Below are 15153 nucleotides of genomic sequence, written 5' to 3'. Positions count from 1 at the left end.
AAAAACAGGTTAGCAAATACTATGGTGGCTTGACCCTGTTTGGGTAAAGCCCATACATTTAAATATAGGGGGAAAAAATCTGAAGTATTACATATCAAATAATTGGCACTGGTGAAATTATAGCGTTTTTTGAAGCTTCTGGTGGTTATTGTTAATCAGTATTTTCTAACTTTCCCATAGTGATCATGTATTACTTATGTAATAAAAATACAATCTTAACAAGACATGCCATTTGTACCAAGTAATATTACTATCACAAGGTTTAACCAACATTTTACTCCCTAAAAAGCTTATTCCTTCAAAATCACTTTCTGAATGTCATTTAGAAAGATCTAAATAGCTGCTCTCTGGTGACATTAGGTCATTTCAAAATAAATCATGCTAGAAATCACATCATACTCCAAGTCAGAAGTGAGAGACGCTTGTCCTACCCACAACTACTAATTAATTCAGCTAATTAGACTTCAACTTCTTGCCTCTTTCCCAGGTTATTTGAGAAGTTCAGACAAGAACTTTGAAAGGCCAAATATTTATTGTAAATAAAGATTTTTTGGAACATAAGCTTTTGACTTTTTCACCACCTAGATATCAAAATCCATATTGTCTAATATCCTCATAACTTGTATTCTTCTAAAGAGTCTGTGGGGGTTGCTTCTTCCATTCCTTCATATACAATTTGTAGGCTTTGATGTTTACAGCTTGGGAGGCATTTTTTTTAACTCAGCTGAGCTGAGCCCATTCTTTTTTACCAGCCTCATCAGGGAAAATGGACCCTCGGAGCTCTCAGAGCAGAATTCCGAAGCACACTTCCAGAAGGACAAATCACCATCTGAAGATTATAATGTTAAGGAACATGTACAGACTTCACAGCCATATAACTTGCATTTAAATCCAGCTCTAAGACTGCCAGGCTGTGGGACTCTGAAGGCACCCCAGGGTATTTCACTGTACTGAGACTCGAAGTTTCCTCTAGGTAGAAAAATGGGGATGGCAATTCCAACTTCCTAATATTAATGAGAAGGAAATAAGAATGCATGGGGGGAAAAAAAGGAATACATGGGAAATACAGAATATAGAAACTGACACAGAGAAGGCTTTCAATTAATGTTTTCTTCCTCACACACTTAGTAACCTGGTCTTCTTACAATGACCATTATTATCAGGAGTGTGATAAAATTTCACCCCAAAGCAAAGAGACTTTTTAGTAAACTTCACTGCATTATCCCTGAGAAATGTGGACTTGTGAAAAGTTTACTGAAATAACAAAAATAGCTCAAGAGCCCAGTGCAGCAGGATTGCTAATCGGTCTGGTCTATACTAGAGTCGCTCTCCATGAAGTAATCAGAAATGTCTTTATTACGGCAATTTAATATAATTAGACTAAAATGGCTGCTGGTAAAAGTGGAAAAAATGAAGGCTAAAGCAGTACTTCTCAGCATTTGGAAGTTCCATGAGCATATTTGGAAGTTCCATAAGTGGTCACTGAGAGTGCCTGGATAGGCTTATCTGGCCTTAACTTTCTTCCTCTGATTATGCAGAGCTGTCAAGAAAATCAAATTTGTTGCAGGATACAAAACCAATGTACAGAAATGTGTTGCATTTCTATATATCAATAATGAAGCACTAGAAAGAGAAATCAAAGAATCAATCTCATTCACAATTGCACCAAAAATCCTAAGATATCTAGAAATAAACCTAACCAAAGAGGTAAAAGATCTGTACTCTAAAAACTATGATGAAAGAAATTGAAGATGACACAAAAGAAATAGAAAAACACTCCATGCTCATGGATTGGAAGAACAAATATTATTAAAATATCTGTACTACCCAAAACAACCTACACATTCAATGTGATCCCTATCAAAATACCACCAGGAATTTTCAGAGCTAGAACAAAAAGTCCTAAAATTTGTATGGAATCACGAAAGACCTTGAGTGGCCAAAGTAATGCTGAAAAAGAAAAGTAAAGCTGGAGGCATCACAATTCCAGACCTCAAGTTATATTACAAAGCTATATATTAATCAGGACAATATAGTACTGGCAGAAAAACAGACACATAGATAAATGGAACATAACAGAAAACCCAGAAGTGAACCCACAAGCAAATGGTCAACTAATCATTGACAAAGCAGGTAAGAATATTCAATTGAAAAAAGACAGCCTCTTTAACAAATGGTGTTAGGAAAACTGGACATCAACATGCAAACAAATGAAGCTGGACCACTTTCCAACACCAAAAAGAAAAATAAATTTAAAATGGAGGAAAGACCTAAGTGTGAGACAGGAATCCATCAAAATCATAGAAAAGAACAAAGGCAGTAACCTCTTTGACATCGGCCACAGCTACTTCTTACTACATATGTCTCCTGAGAAAAGGAAACAAAAGCAAAAATAAAGTATTGGGGCTTCACCAAAATAAAAAACTCCTGCATAATAAAGGAAACAATCAACAAAACTAAAAGGCAACCTACAGAATGGGAGAAGATAACTGCAAATGACATATCTGATAAAAGGTTAGTATCAAAAATCTATAAAGAACTTATCGAGTTCAACACCCAAAAACAAATAACCCAGTTAAAAATGGGCAGAAGACATGAATAGACATTTTTTCAAGGAAGACATTCAAATGGGTAACAGACACATGAAATGGTGCCCAACATCACTCAATATCAGGGAAATATAAATCAAAACTACAATGAGATATCACCTCACACCTGTCAAAATGGTTAAAATTCACAGTACAGGAAACAACAAGTGTTGGTGAGGATGTAGAGAAAGGAGAATCCACTTACAGTGTTGGTGGGAATTCAAACTGGTGCAGCCAGTCTGAAAAACACTATGGAGGTTCCTCAAAAGGTTAAAATGGAACTACCCTATAATCCAGGAATTGCACTACTAGATATTTGCCCAAAGGATACAAAAATAGTGATTCAATGTTTATAGCAGCATTATCAACAACAGCCAAAGTATGGAAGGGGCCCAAATGTCCATCAACTAATGAAGTGATAAAGAAGATGCGGCATATGTATACACATACACACTGGAATATTACTCAGCCATAAAAAGAATGAAATATTGCCATTTGTAAGGACGTGATGGATCTAGAGAGTATTAATAAATAGCTAAGCAAAATAGGTCAGTCAGAGAAATACAAATACTGTATGATTTCACGCATTTGTGAAGTTCAAGAAAACACATGAACACCGGGAAATAAAAAAGAAAGACAGGCAAGCCAGGAAAGAAAGTCTAAACTATGGGGAATAAACTGAGGATTACTGGAAAGGAGGTGGGCAGGGGAATGGGTTAAATAAGTGATGGGTATGAAGGGGGGCACTTGTTCTGAGGAGCACTGGGTGTTGTATATAAGTGAATCATTAAATTCTATACCTGAAAATAATATTAAACTAACTGGAATTTAAATAAAAACTTGAAAAGATAAAAATAAGAAAAAAAACTCAAATTCGTGGTTCAGCTTCCTTTGCTCAACACTACATAGTAGTAGTAAACACATCTTCATTAGTCTTTTTGCCCTCTTAGGAAAGGGATGTCCTATCACATGCTCACATTTATTTATTTCACAGTGATAGCAAATGAGGATCAACAGAAATAATATTCTGATTTAAAACTTCAGTCCATAAAACATCTTTTTAAAACATCAGCGTTTGGGCTAACAGTACATGCTGCCAGGAACAACTCATTCTGACTCTGAATAGTATCATAAACACCATCAGTAGCCAAGCACAAAACAGGGATAAGTAGGTGCTTCGTACAGTTTCCATGTAATGTATTTGGACATCATCTGAGTTTCCAGGACTAACATCAACAGAACCATTCAACAGCTAAGTTCATTTTTAAACTTAACATCCTGAAACTCTTTAACATTTCCAAGTTCAATCTTGGAACATGAGTCGTATTAACAAGCAAAGAAGGAAACTGTTGAAATAAACAAGAGAAAAGACATAGATAATCCTTGAGACCATATGTTTCTTATTTCATCATTGAATTTTCATCATACCTAGGAGAATGCAATGTGCATTATATTTATTAAATGAAATAAAAAGAAAAAAGTAGAAAAATTGTGACTATATTGCAATCCCCAATAATTTATCAACAAGGGATCCCTGGGTGGCGCAGTGGTTTGGTGCCTGCCTTTGGCCCAGGGCGCGATCCTGGAGACCCGGGATCGAATCCCACGTCGGGCTCCCGGTGCATGGAGCCTGCTTCTCCCTCTGCCTGTGTCTCTGCCTCTCTCTCTCTCTGTGACTATCATAAATAAATAAAAATTAAAAAATTAAAAAAAAAATTTATCAACAAAAAACATACTTTTTCACATATCTAATGATTCCCTATAGCTGGGGCAAAGTCAGTTACTTCCACTCTCTAGCTGAACTTTTACATGTTAAGGGGATGTTTACAGGATAATCTTCCACTCGGTTAATGTGCTTTGATGAATAACCAAGTTACTGTGAGCTCTTCTTATAAACCAAGGCTTAAAATCATATTTTGACTTAGAAAGCATTGCAATGAAACAAAGGGGCTCAGACAGCTTACTTCTCCATTTCGTCCTAGAAAACACTGTTTCCTCCCAAATGCATTTTGGTCATTCAAAATTTACCGCTTCTGAAGTAGCATTTCAAAAGCAAAGGAAATTCTCAGGTAACTGACATACACAGAGACCTCTGCCAGGTCACACTATATTTCCATTCTTTCTCTGGGCAAACCAAGGATTATACAAATGATATCATGAATAGAATGTGTATTGTCAAGTCAGTGACAAAGGGAATTATCAAAGATATCACAACAACTTGGGTATTGCTTAACACCTGCTAACCAAAAAAATAAAAAATTTAAAAATTTTAAAAATGAAAAAAAAACACCTGCTAACATCTTCTAAAGCACAGTTTTCCTTCTGATGCTAACAGAATATTATGAGAAAAACTAGCAGTGTTGCTGAAGCTCTCTTTCAATGTTTAACAATTGGGCCTTCTCAGGGCTCTATGTATAAAAAGAAAATTATTCCTCGATTACAGAAAAGAGATCATGATCCTTATTTCCCTGTAGAGATATCTTCATGTCTCATAACTATAAGAATCATTTAAAAAGGGAAATATGATGGTCCAGAAAGAAGCAAGTATAAATAAGAACCAACTGTACTAGCATTAATTGATAGCACTCTTGTGGACCAAACTGCATTTGAGAACTTTTCAATTTCCTCCATCTTTAGGGATTCTTAATCTCCTCACCTATAAAATGGGATTTGAATAGTTTCCTCCCATGTCAGAAATATAGCATTTCTTTACATCTATTCATGTGGAAAGAAGAATCAGCTTGGTTACATGAAGCATTTATTCATTCATTCAATAATTTTTACCCCTTCTCTTGTACTTGGCATCATGTATAAAGCAATGAACAAAAGAAAAAAATAGCCTCCATTCCCATAAAGCTTATATTACAGTCAGAAAAATTTTAAAAATGAAGAAACAGCAATAAATGTTCAATTACAAAGTGGAATATGTGCTATGAATACAAGGGTCAAGACACTGAAAGAGTGGATACAATGAGTAGGTGGGAGGCAGCAAAGGCCTCCCCACTTGTACAATATTGCCTGGGCCAAGGGATTTATCTTCTTACAGTCAGACAGCCCAAAAATAATTTTATTAATTGAAACTTGGCTTTCATTTGCAATTTGAGATAATGCATGATATCTGTCATTAAGGTCCAGTACTCTCACTCTCGGACAAAAGTTTGGAATTGTGATGGATGAGGGAAAAAGGAGAGACTTTTTTTTACATGACATAAGTAATACACAGGGCACCTGGGCAGCTCAGTCAGTTAGTTAAGCATTGACTCTTGATTTTAGCTCAGGTCAGGATCTTAAGATCCTAGGATGGAGCTCGATGACCGGCTCCATGCTCAACTAGGGAGTCTGCTTGAGGATTTGTTCCCTTTCCCTCTGCCCCTCCCCCAGCTTACACGTGCATGCTGTCTCTTTCTTTAAAATAAATAAAGCTTAAAATAAAAGATATGTAATTCACTATCTCAGAAAACCACAATTTGCACAGACTGCCTCCCACAGTAACTGAGTATACTTAAATGTTGAATGCCTTTGATAGATCACCATTTTCAGTACATTCATACTTTGAGAGAAAAGTATAAATAAAGGTATTGTTCCATGGAGTAAACTGATTTCCTACAAGACTATCAGGGAAATTGTCTCTGCATTCAAAGTACACAACTGGCTAGGTACATTACTTTCAACTTTCTCATTTTGAAACCCTGCTCCAGGCAATAAATATGTGCAAGCCACAGAATTATTATTAACATGTATTTGTTAGACTTGGGAGACTAATTATTTGAGTTGATACAGAAACATCTATGTCCTGAGATTATTCTCAGATGAAGAATAAGAAGGAAATGGGGAAACTAAGAAAGCTGTTGAAAACTAAATTAACATTAAGTAGGAAAAACATATTAAAAGAAAGCTTCCATCTTAGCCTTTAGAATTTCTTAAGGAATAAAAATGGTGTCTATTCCCTAGGTATTTGATTAAAAGGTAAAAACCTGGAGATGAAGCAAGTTCAAAATTCACAAAAATACAGTTTATACATTTTTATCAATGTATAATAAATAGATCTTCAAGTCCACTGCAAGAAAAAGCAGACTACTTTTTAGAACGGACACAATTTCACTGATTTCGCTATGCCAAATCATCTCAATGGAAGAAATGAATTGTCAACCTTCTCAATATGGAGGAAAATTCTTAAAATTCTCCTACTGGAGATTAGCTACAACATGGACTACATACTACAGACTATTCCAAATCACACACTTGCTTTTTCCCTGTTTCTGAGTCCATGTTATCAAAGTATAATTCTGATTATAATTTCCCTCTCCATGAATATGATTTTAATGTGAACAAAGTCATTACCCTAACATTATGATTTCTATCTTAACCATACTTTTGTCTGCTAAACATGAAGCAGTTGATTTGAAATTGCACAGTTCTGAATGCCTCACAAAATCAGATGCATTTTAAGATGAGTTCGAAACAGTACACCATGGGCCTCATCTAGGTAAGGCCACTATGATGTGTTCCCTAAACACTATTTCAATTTTCTTTATATTGGCTTAAATTTTTTAAATATTTTTTAGAGATTTTATTTATTTATTCATGAGAGACACAGAGAGAGGCAGAGACATAGGCAGAGGGAGAAGCAGGCTCCATGCAGAAGTCCTCGATGCAGGACTCAATTCCAGGACTCCAGGATCACGCCCTGAGCCAAAGGCAGACACTCAACCACTGAGCCACCCAGGCATCCCAATTTTTTTTTAGATTTTGTTTATTAATTTGAGAAAGGGAGAGAGAGAGAGAGAGAATGAGCAGGAGAAGAGCAGAGAGAGAAGCAGACTCTCCTCTAAGCAGGGAGCCTGATGCGGAGCTCCATCCCAGGACCCTGAGATCATGACCTGAACCAAAGACAGATGCTTAACCAACTGAGCCACCCAGGCTCCCCTCATTTGGCTTTATATTTGAAATTTCAAATTTCAACTTTTAAATGTTATCTATTTGTAAAAGTATATCTGAATACTAACAATACTTATTTAAAGGTAGTATCTGTAATACACCAGAAATTGGAAAGCCAGACAAGCCTAAATCAGTTAATGATAATTCCAATTAAAAATGACAATTGAAAGTCACTCAACAAATATTTGAGAGAATGTAATACAATTTAGGTCAATTGGGGCTATTAAAAAGAGAGTCCCTCAAAAAATCATTTTTGAATCATGTTCACTTTCTTTATCTATTTTTATAACCTTGATTCTGTTGGAATCACTACCTGATTAAGCAAAGGTGTTATATATAACACGAGTGATAGGTAATTATGTTCACAGGGAATTGCAATCTGAAATATCAATAACTGTTCATAATAAGAAGCTGTATTAAAATTAGGCTTCACCTAATCGTAAGATCCAATTTTCAGTGGGCCATTTGACTATACTGATTATCCTCAAACTTTCCAGACTCTGCTTATTATCCTAGTACTAACTAGTTGGAAATTTAACTTTAAAATGCATTAAGAGGATTAGAGCTTGAGAAATGAAGTATGTACTTCCATGAAATGTTAACTCTATTTGAATGAAAAATAAATAAATGGATTTGTACCTCTTAATCCCTTCTATCCATTACGAGGTATAAACTCCAGTTGTAAAATAAGTCACAGTGATGAAAAGTAGACATAGGAAATACAGTGAATAATACTGTAATAACTTTGTATGGTGACAGATGGTACCTAAACTTATCGTGGTGAGCATATCATAATTTATATAATTGTTGAATCACTATGTTGTACAACTGAAACAGTATAATGTACATCAGCTCTATTTCAATTAAATTTTTTTAAAATGACTTTAGCCTCATTTTGTGTTTTATGTTACACACTTCTATATTTCGTGTAAGGAAGGGCATTTCATAAATTTCATGCAAAATTTTGTTAAGTAACTTCCTGAAGACAGATATAAAAAATAAATACAAATGAAAATTGAAAATAACTAATATATTTTAATAAAATATCCATTATAAACTAACACAGCTTCTTTGGCTATAAAAAGAAATAGTACTATTTTACTGAGGATTGACATAAGGTTATAAGAAAATAGTATTTTTCTTTAGGAAACAAAGTATACAGAAGATAGGTGCCATTCATTAATTCAATAAATATTTGTGTACCTCATATGTATTGGGCACTGCATGGGCTACTGGGAATACAGTGACATCATAGGGCTTTCTTAAATCATTATGGCATGTAAGTATATAAAGGGTAACAACTTATATATTAATATTTTTCGGTAAGCTTATCATGTTCTAACTAAAGATTTCTGACTTATGCCTATAAATCTCAAAATGCTAATATTTTTCAGTGTATAAAATCTTTTAAATTTAAGTCCCACTAATGTTTTTAATGATATTAATATCTCTAATTTAGGATAGCATTAGTCCACATTCTTGATAGCTGTTTTCAATTTAACCACACACAGTATTTAGTTTCTATTTTAAGTAAACTACTCTAGGGGCATTTTCCCCTCATTTATCTTGGTAGTTATTAAGTAATGATTACAATGCTTACCAATAAAACAAAATGCCATGGCATGATCTCAATATTAGCTTCTGCTTTAAATTTTGGAGGCAGATACAAAATAAATCATTTTCTCTGACATCTACAAGTCATTCGGTGAATCTTCTAATGATTAGCCTTTAAACAATCATCAAAATTAAAGAAATAGTCTAATCTCTAAAGCTCCATGATTTGGAACCAATAATTTAATTATTTAATTACAGAATGCTCTTGTAGACCCACAATTAACCCACTAATCCCTAAAAGGCTTCCAAAATGTGTATTCCCCAGAGCTGAAAAGAAAATATTTTATGGTATAGCTTATGACAGTAGAAGGTCCCTATCATCCAATAATTAACATATTTCCAGCTATTAGTGAAAAATTTAAATACAAATTTCAAATTTAACCTTCTCTAAATAAGCCGCATTAGTTACAATGGCATGCTATTTAATTTTTCTTTTCTTTAAAAATTCTGTTCAAATACTTTAAAAAATCCTTACATACTTCGAAATAATCTCCATAAAATAAATCAGTATCTACCCAACAAAGGTATGTATAAATTTAAAGGTAAATTAAAATGTGTTTTCTCTGTAGGATTTTTTGAAGGGTAGCAAATTTTACTATCAACTTTGTGACTATAATTCAATATTGTTGTTAAATAAAAGGATCACTCTTAATTGTTTTTAAGTACAGAAAAAGAATATGTACTTTAACATATTTTATAATCCCCATATAAAAGCACTTTATTCTTCTTCTAATCATTGTGAAAAACAATCTCCCAATATTGGTTGTCATCAAATGTTCTGAGCATCTGAGGATTCAAGAGGAAATGGACTGAAATTGCAGAATTAAAAATTTAATTATACATACATAACTGCAAGACTGGGACCATGCTTGAAAAAAAAAATTACTCTATATTTCAAACTCCATTTGCCAATTTTCCAGTCCAGTTCCCCTTAAAAGGAAGCTAGATAAAGTAAAATTACTCAGGTGAAAATTAGAAAATGAAAATAAATATAAATTCAATATTCTTTGAGAAAATAACAGCACTGAATATCAACCAACAAATAAAAAACAACAAACCTAGAAACACCTACACACGAGCATAGAACTCTAAGTGGAAGCAGCTTATTCATGAAGTTGAAAAATAGTTATTCAAGTCTATAAACATGGACTCCAATAAACCTCTGTCAAATAGTACAGTCCACCTCTTAGCAAGTATATAACTTTGGGAATGTTACTCATCCCCTTTTTCCTCATTACTTATCTATAAAATAGAAATAATATCTACTTCACACAATTGGTGACTGGACTAATGGAGATAATGTACAAAAAGTGTCCAGCACTTAACCATCATGCAACAATTATTACATGTTCTTCCCTAATATATTGAATTGGGCATATAAGGCATAGAAATTAATATATTTAATAACAGCATTTTAAATATATATAAGAAAAAAATTAAAAATTAAATAAATTGTGTTAGAACCCAACAACATTATCTTGATCCATATCAGGAGTCAGCAAATAGCCAAGGAGCCAAATCCTGCCCACTGCTTGTTATTTTATAAATGTGAACTAAGATCAATTTTATATTTTTAAATGGCTGGAAACAAACTCAAAGAAGAATATTTTATAGCATGTGAAAATGTTATAAAAAAACAAATCTCAATGTCCATAAAGTTTTATTTGTGCTCACACGTGCTCATCCATCTACATATTGCCTATGGATGCTTTTAAATTATAACAGCAGAGTTGAATAGTTGTAGAAGAGACTTCATGGCCTCCAGGGCTTAAAATAATTGCTATCTGGTGCAGCACTAATTTTGAGAAACTCACTTTTTGGTTACAGAGGATTTATTTTAATTATCTGATAATACACTACACTTTTAAACAATCCATTTCCTATGAGATGAGATGATGTTATGAAACTAAGAATAATGCTTACTGATTGGGGATATAGATGAAAACTGGGTTAAGGACAAGATGGGAGAAACAATCTTTATATTCTTGCATAGTTATCAATTATTAATATATATAAATATTACTTATTCAAATATTAAAGAAATATGTTTATTTTTTTAATTTTTTATTTATCTACGATAGTCACACAGAGAGAGAGAGAGAGAGGCAGAGACACAGGCAGAGGGAGAAGCAGGCTCCATGCACCGGAAGCCCGACGTGGGATTCGATCCCAGGTCTCCAGGATCGCGCCCTGGGCCAAAGGCAGGCGCCAAACCGCTGCGCCACCCAGGGATCCCAAGAAATATGTTTATTTTTTAAAAATGAGGTGATCAAACACTTTAAGCAAATGATTTCCTCTATCTAAAAAATGTGTATAGTTTAATTTACAAAAGGAAGAAATATAAAAGAGCATTCATAATTTTAAAACCATGATTTAAATGGTTTAAGTCATTTACATGGTGCCATAATCTGCCTAATTTATCTATTAAAAGAATATAGTCTCTAAAGCATACTTCCTGTTTAGTTAGAATTTCTTAATTACTTTCTATAAATCAACCCAAATATGCATTACTCTCCCACAAAGCCACAAAATGATATCAAGTAGTTTCCAGACAAGAAAATGGAGAAACCTGATAACATTTATGAATACAAAACTTGAGAAATCACGGACTTGAAGTAAACACATAGCCATTTTTATAGAACTCTGATTTGCCAAACGATAAGATACCAGAGGAAGAAGATGGAGCTATAATATCAATCTAAGATATCTGAAGGCGGTTGGAGGAAACCAAACCCAGGACAATTCTCTACAATACTCCCTTCTTACATAATTTCCCTTCTGAGTCCATCAACCTGTTCAAAGAAACAAGAGTTAGAACAAATCACTGGAGAAGGAATATTGAACGTTTCCATGGAATTTAGAGGTTGAGAGGTATTTTTAAGTCCACCGTTTCATTTCTTCAACCATTCAACAAAAATATATAGATATATTGAGGGCCTACTATGGGTACAGTGCCAAGGCTGGCACTAAAGAAGTAGCAATGAAGAGAAAAGATATGGTCCTCCTCATGAGGATAATAAACAAAAGGTCCTCTTTTTTTTTTTTTAAGATTTTATTTATTTATTCACAAAAGACACAGAGAGAGAGAGAGAAGCAGACATATAGGCAGAGGGAGAAGCAGGCTCCCTGCGGAGAGCCCGATGTAGGACTCGATCCCAGACCCTGAGCCAAACACAGACACTCAACCACTGAGCCACCCAGGCGTCCCACAAAAGATCCTCTTAATGGATGACGAGAACTGAGGAACTGCCAGTACATGTTTCTGAAACAAAAGTGAAGGAAGCATATGGAAGGAGGATATAACCTGGCCCAGAGTCCAGCAGTGCTCACTTTGGCAGCACTTACACTAAACCTGGAACAATACAGAGAAGATTTGCATCATCCCTGTGGAGGAATGACAGAGGTCAGAAAAGACTTCACTGAGAAAAATAATGAAGGAAGAGAGATCAGAGGGTAAGAGCCATATAGAGAAAAAGTTACAACATCAAAAGCAGAAAATGCTCAAGACAAAGTGAAAAGCAAAAACACTGTGACATATTTTACATGAAGTTATAAATAGATAATATAAATATTTAGCAAATACATAGGCAAAACACTAATTTTAAATATAGTTGTGGTGGTCTTGAAAGCTGCTGACTTACAATTCTTCAAGGAAACTCACTAGACTTAAGCTACATGCATAAGAAATTTAGCTCATGATTTAATCTGTAGCTTCCAAACAATTATATTTGATATGTAGATAATAATACCATCTGTCTCTTGGCAATATCTTAGAGAATTAACATTTTAACATACTGCAATTGTGAGGATTCTAAAATCAGAAGACTAACGTTTAATTTCAGTAAAATGCCTTGTGTACCTCTCATGAGATATTATCAATCAGAAGTCTCTTCCAGTAGAACCACAGAACTATAAATTCTGTCAGATTCAATAGCAAAAATTAAAAATCCCATTTACTACCATCTTAATATTCTCAAAGAAAAATCTGTGAAGGTAAAAAAAAAATAATGGAAAAGAAAATATGGGGAGACATAGGAGTCCAAAAAAATATCAAACTTAATTTAAAAAATTATACATAATCTTTAACGTGTGATTTATCTTTGAAGAATCATCCCATGTTGGAAAAATGGATGCCCATTATAATTTTCTATAACTTTCTGGATGGTTCTTACTGAATGAAGTTTGTAACATTTCATAATTTAAGAATTAGACCCCTTATATATCTAACAGAATGGCTAAAGTAATAAGATTTCAGCACCAAAGCTAGGATGGTGGGGAAAACTCAATCCCTCATACATTGCTGATACGGAAAGTTTAACTATTTCTTAAAAATCTAAGCACGCAACTACTACCTAACCCAGCAATTGCACTCTTACACATTAATGTCAGAAAAATTAAAACTTCATACATGAACCTGCACACAAATGTTCAAAGCAGCTAATCTGTAACAGCTCAAAGCTGGAAAGAACCAGATGTCCTTCAGTGGGTGAATGGTTAAATACACTATGATACATCTATACCTTGGAATACTACTCAGTAATAAAAAGAACTATTCATACATGGAACAACTCAGACGAATCTCTCAAGCAACCTAAATCTCCAAGAAAGGTCACTGTATGGAAAAACCTACAGTATCACCATACAAGAGATCACATTGCAAATTTTAAAAATAGGAGAACCTTATGCTCAGTTGAGGATCTCTAAGACTTCTTATAAAGTGAAAAAAGAAATGTACAATACAGACTATATAGTCACTATCATTTGTATAAAAAAGAAGAAATATACACACCTCCATATATTTTGCTTTAAAATTTGTAAAATGTTTCTTGAAGCATATACAAGAAACAAAAGAGCAGCTAAACTGATTGCCTTGGAAGTGCAAACAGGGTAGAAGCAAAGATAGAAGAGAATTTTCACCCAATTCCTTTTATTCCTGTTTACATAAATCTTAAAATTTGAAACCATGTAAATGTATTATCTATTTTAAAAAAACTTTTTAAAAATTTTATAGATTTAGCATCTAATAACTCTCTTCCAAGTAACAGAAGTGTTTTAATGTAAATGTGCTTGCAATTAGTAAGGTGAAAAGGGCAATGTGGGAAATTTTAGGTTTAGAAGTTGGAAATAAATTTACTTAATATGTGTCTGGTCTGGAAGAGAATTGCTGGGTGTCAGAATTACTCCAATGGCTCAGACAGTTTCTTTGATATGATTCCATATTCTCACTGAGCAGGCTTTTCATCCTAATTTGTTTTCAGACAGAGTTCACTGGAAAAAGAAAGCCCGGAGCAGCATTAAGGCACATTGGCAGGCTTGGCACTTTCCTGTCTCATTATACATGATCAAATTTGTTTTGTAATACAAATAATGTCTCCTGTGAGACTAAGCAGTGTGATTTTTCTCAGGATGTGAGCAGTTGAGAAAAAACTTTGGAATAATAACTGACTTCACAAAAATAAGAATATTGGGCTTAAAACTACTTTATGAAATGTTTTTCTGGACAAGAAAAGAAAAAAATAATCCTCATTCTTAGCAAAAGATTTATAAAAAAATAGATCAATGGACTTCTCAAAAATCATCAGGCTTGGAAAGCCTAATTTGGCTCAAATGTGTTTATATTTTATCCATCCATGTAAAGATACTCAGAGAAGTTACAACTCCCTTGAATTATGAAATATTTCCCACAGCCCTGATTTCAAAAAACAGCTATTAAAAAATTGTCCAAGTTTAGACTTTTACTTTCACAAGAGGTTTTTGGAAATTAAGAGAAGGCCTTGGAAGGTAAGCAGGATATAATTATGCAGTGACTACAAAACTAAAAAGAAAACAAGGAAAGAATAAAACCACTTCTATCCACTTAGCTCCATCTTCCCTGCTACCATGAAATGAACCACCCAGGGGAGAACAGGGAACAGTATCAGCAAAGATACAGAAATGGTAAAGGGAGAGTGAGCAGAGGTTGTGACCTTGGGGAAGCAAGGTCAGGCTAGGGAGATGGCTAGGTGTCTACAAT

General features: G+C 34.1%; 1 protein-coding gene and 1 non-coding gene across 8 annotated transcripts in view; one reads left to right on the top strand and one right to left on the bottom strand.

Moving 5' to 3' along the window:
• Window positions 1-15153, bottom strand: part of KCNT2 (potassium sodium-activated channel subfamily T member 2) — a 372756-nt gene that overhangs the window by 295720 nt on the left and 61883 nt on the right. The window lies entirely within an intron of this gene.
• Window positions 12463-12570, top strand: LOC119868103. The gene has a single exon (XR_005385871.1). It is a non-coding gene; the product is annotated as a U6 spliceosomal RNA (small nuclear RNA).

This window comes from Canis lupus, chromosome 38 (assembly GCF_011100685.1).
Source record: "Canis lupus familiaris isolate Mischka breed German Shepherd chromosome 38, alternate assembly UU_Cfam_GSD_1.0, whole genome shotgun sequence".
Taxonomy (NCBI): domain Eukaryota; kingdom Metazoa; phylum Chordata; class Mammalia; order Carnivora; family Canidae; genus Canis; species Canis lupus.
Note: the sequence above shows the minus strand (reverse complement) of the source record. Positions and strands in the feature narration are given on the sequence as shown.